Here is a 4,693-nt window from a genome sequence, read left to right as displayed (position 1 = left end):
CACTCTCCACTCCATCCTTATCACTTCAACAGCACAAATACAGAAAAGATTGGCATGGCCCCCGTGCATACTTTCTTTCATATGTAGATATTTAGTCAGGGGGAATCAGAGTAGGAGTATTCAATGAAGAGGGTGACAGGAGGGAGGGTAGAGCATATATCATGGAGAGAAAAACTCCTCCCTCTTTGAAAGATGATTTTTATAACACTTGTACGGATCTCAAGATGTATGACATTGTGTTGCCATTTCTTATTCCATCATGAGAGAAAAATGGAAAAAAAAGTACAATGAACAAAATAAAACTTTTCGAGCCTTTTTCAATGTGGCCTTGCATCATTTTAGAGACAGTCTATGCTCTGTAATAAGGAATAAACATGCTAAAATTCATCAAATTATTTGTCAATTTTTTATTATTCAATCTGTTGTTTAAAATTAATATGTATGGCAGTTCATTAAATTGAGAAGACATGTGTATTCCCATATGGTGAAGAGACAAAAATTAAGATATGAAATTATGGGCAAATAATTAAGAGTTTAATAAAGCAGCTGCCTAAGGCATAATGGGAGTTGAGGGAAGTGAGATGGATCACTGTGCATCAGGTGGAAAAGGGAAGATCACAGTTACCGTGGATTGAGTGATTTCTAGAGAGATGGAGAGCTTGAGGTGAAGCAGCAGCAAGATCTAAGAGTCCTGCATAGGATGTGGACTGAGTGAGAGGTGCTCACCATCACCCTACCTGAAAAATTCAAAACCTATCAGGGATAAGCAGAGATTTATTTGGAAGGTTGGGTAAAAATATAAATTCATAAAATTACCAATAATATTTGGCTTACCCTGGTAAGCCAAACAAATGAGTGAGGTGTGTGTGTGTGTGTGTGTGTGTGTGTGTGTGTGTGTATGTTTGCGTGAGAGAGAGAGAGAGAGAGAGAGAGAGAGAGAGAGAGAGAGAGAGAGAGAGAGAGAGAGAGAACTAAAGAAGTAGTTGATGGCATATTCACTGATTCTTCTGGGAAGAGGAAGAAAACGGATGGAGGACAGCCCCTTTACCATCATCAACAAATGTGCCTTGCCAGCTATAGAGATGAGGACCTCAAACTGGTGGTGATACCTGCCCTCAGCAGGTACTTGCACAGGACTCAGCATCTCAGATTCCTCAGAAGTGTGTTTATGAGGGCTAACTGTGACATCTTTCAGCCTCAGAATTTCTGTGGTTTTCATGTTTATGGGTGTAAAATTTAAAACATGATCCAGCTTGAAAAGAGGAATGGTCTTAAATTTTGAGGTCCAAAGTAATTAGTTGTGGAGGCCTGTGGACAACTCAAAAGAGTTGGCTCTTCCCTTCCGCTTTGTGAGCCTCTGGGATTTAATGTAGGTCCTCGGACTTAGCAACAAGTACTTTTAACCAACTGAGCCATCATGTTGGCCTTTCATACTCTATTAAAGTATTGTTTAGGGCATTCTTACTATTACTATGGCATCTTTTCTCTCTACTGATATTTCTGTAAACTTTATTTCATTTAGGATACATAAATTTTGGCACTCTATAATTTAAGGTTATTTTGAGTAGTTAGTAGCAATTATGTGAATAATGGGTTTCATTATGGCATTTTCACCCATATGTGCAAGATATTTGGATTGAACTCTATCCACATAAGCCTCACTTATTTCCTCCTTCTTCTTCCTGCTTGTCTCTTTGTTATCTCTTAAATCACCTCTATTCATTTTCAAGTCATTTTAAAAATGTTTTCCATATGAGACAAAATGTGATATTTTTTATTTTAAAGATTGTTTATATTATTTGGAATGGTGATTTCTAGTTCCACCAATTTCCAGCGTAAGGAATGAATTTTTCTTAATGGCTGAATTATATTGCAAAATACATGTTATATATATTGCATTATATGTGTGTAATATGTTATATAATATACATTATATAATAATTTTAATTAATTAAAAATAAAATAATATGTAAATACATACAAAATCACATTTTCTTTATCTATTCCATCTTTGACAAGCACTGAGTCTGATTCCATGACTCTCCTAGTCTTAATAGGGTCTCAGTCAGGATGTTTGTCTAGGCTTCTGGATAGCAGGCTGCTTGGGTGGCCTCAGGTTCACACACAGTGGTGTAGAGCTGCGCCATCAGTGATTCGATTTTGGGTTTGAGGAAGACTGATATTGATTTCCAAGGCTGGTATAATTTCCATTCCTGCACCTGGAGGTGCATCATGAAGTTATTTATTTGAGATCTTCTGACGATATTTTTTCCATAAATCAATCCTTTTATTGCAGGCTAGGGGTGTCTTCAACAGTTGTCTTTCAGTTCCTTTAGTTTCTGGGTGGCCGGTTTGACTGTGGCAGCACAGGGGGTATCGTAGGTCCAGGCCCCACCAGCCGTTGTTTTCATGCAGGACCCATCATGCTAGATGTCTGCAGCCTATCTCTTCATTTAGGTTTTAACCAAGAAAGAGTAAGTATACTTGGCATGCTGGTTCATTTCAAATCTTTTAAACCGCATTCTCTAGAAAAGTATGACGGGATATTTACCTACAATTTCCATCTGCTTGATGCCTTTCATTGTGTTTTTGTAACGTACACTGTAGAGCCATATGTAGAGGTGTAATTTGAGATGTCGCCTGTGAAGTTTCCTGTTAGTACACCCTCAGTTAGATCTCAGTGACTCTGGTAAGTTGTGCTTTAATCTTTATTTGACTCTTAGAACATTTGTTTCCCTCATTTCGACAATAAGACACTGTTCCATCAGGTGTGTCCTCTTCAGTCTTTCAGCACCTTTATAATGCCTCTGATTTCTTTCCAGTGATTTCCAGTTTTGTTACACTGTAATTTGGTAACATAAAGACATTATTGCAAGTATTTTAATGTTTAAGATTTGGTCTGAGACCTACAAAATAATCTGTTTAGAGTGCTTGCTCTGTAGACAAGAGTGTGTGTTTCAGAGCTATTATAGGAAATGTTTTATCAAAGTTCTTTAAGCTCATCTGATTTATGGTCTACTTTAATCTCTGAATTCTTTGTTGAATTTTAGTTTGGATTGCCTATCTAAAGATGAGAATGTGTATAGATGTCACCAATTGTTCTCATTTTAGAAATAATTGGGCTCTTTATGTGCATACGTGTGTGTTTTATGAGTAGGGAGCACCAATGCTCTGTTCATAGTTACAATTGTCAAACTGATCAGATCAAAACACTACTAAAATATAGTAGATATAGAAAACAAGTTGAGTCAGAAAAGGAAGGAAAGAACAGGAAAAGAAATAAACCTCAAAAAACAAAGATTGCCTCAAAAAAAGATGCATACACAAAACTTATTTTTGTGGTAATGGCTCTAAAAACAAAAAAAGGAGTTTTTAAAAATTATGGGTTTTTTTGACATATACATTTATATTAAAACAAACTACATAAGGAGGAAGAACCATGAGACAATCATGAGATATATAACTGTTACATTCATAGTGATTTGGCTACTTGTGTTTGTCAAACTTGCAGTAAACAAGTAAACATCTTTCCTATCTTTTTGGCTCTAAATTTCTGAATGAAAATCAATATCTATCATATCTCACCACTATTAATTTAAATCATCTATCTTGATCTAAACATATCTTATCCCATAACCAACTAAGCTTAATTGAGAGACTAAACAATCTGGTCTTCAGCTCCATCAGAGACTTGAGAAGGAATAAAACTTAAATACCTGAGTGAACCAGAAGCACAGGTTAGCAGCTTCCAAGATGAAAAAAAAAATGACTGAGACAGTTTACTGCCTGAACAGTTACCCAACACTCTTTATAACATTGGAGCATCATCTTTGGTATGTGAAAATATTACAAAAACATAGGAAAAAGAGAAAATATAAGGCAAACAATAGTAAAACAAACAAGGGGGAAAGCTGTTGGTGCACCTTGGAAGTTGGAGACATCCAGGTGTGTGCAGGGGAGTAGGGAGTTGAGCTTGTGGATTCCTGCTTTCTTCACTCTCTCCTTCTCTCCTAGCTTTCTTTGTGTACAAAGGAGCACTTTGTTTTTTGGTTTGGGCCACATTTAGCCCCGCTGTTCATCGCCAGGTGGATTCACTCATCCTCCCATGACATCTCCAGTTGCTAATATTCAGCTGGAGAGGGTCTGCCAAGTGCATCGAAGGGGTTTGGGTTGGGGAGGGGGAGCAAGCATGGCACTGAGAAGCGAACAGGCCTATCTTTGTGTATTCCATACCTGCTAAAGCACTAATCGCTCAGCTAGAAATAGGTGATGTACATGCCAAGTAGTCCACTGCACCTCTGAGCTCTTGGACTCTGGCGATGAGCCTCATGACAGGTTAATGGCTTCAGAGGTTATACATCAAGTGACCTTAGGTTCCATGTTCCGAGGGACTGGTCTTCTCACAGAGACTGGTGGCATTGCCAGTCCATATGTGTTTCATTGTCTGAGTTAAGCCTCCTGCCACCTGTCCTTTATAGCTTGTCCGGCTCTCCTGTCATCGACAACTCATCTCTCTGGGCTGTCTCCCACACTGGGCCTGCAGCAGGTTGAATTTGGGAGTCCTGGCTTAAAACTCTTCTCTGTTCCCTTGCTTCAAGGGTATCTCACGTTTTGAACAGTAAATTTCCTCTCAGTATGGTGCCTGGCCATAGCACGCCCCCACCCAGATCTATAGGAACCGCTTTCCACTGCT

Source organism: Acomys minous, assembly GCF_964271855.1.
Source record: "Acomys minous genome assembly, chromosome: 13".
In the NCBI taxonomy this organism is placed as follows: domain Eukaryota; kingdom Metazoa; phylum Chordata; class Mammalia; order Rodentia; family Muridae; genus Acomys; species Acomys minous.
Note: the sequence above shows the minus strand (reverse complement) of the source record.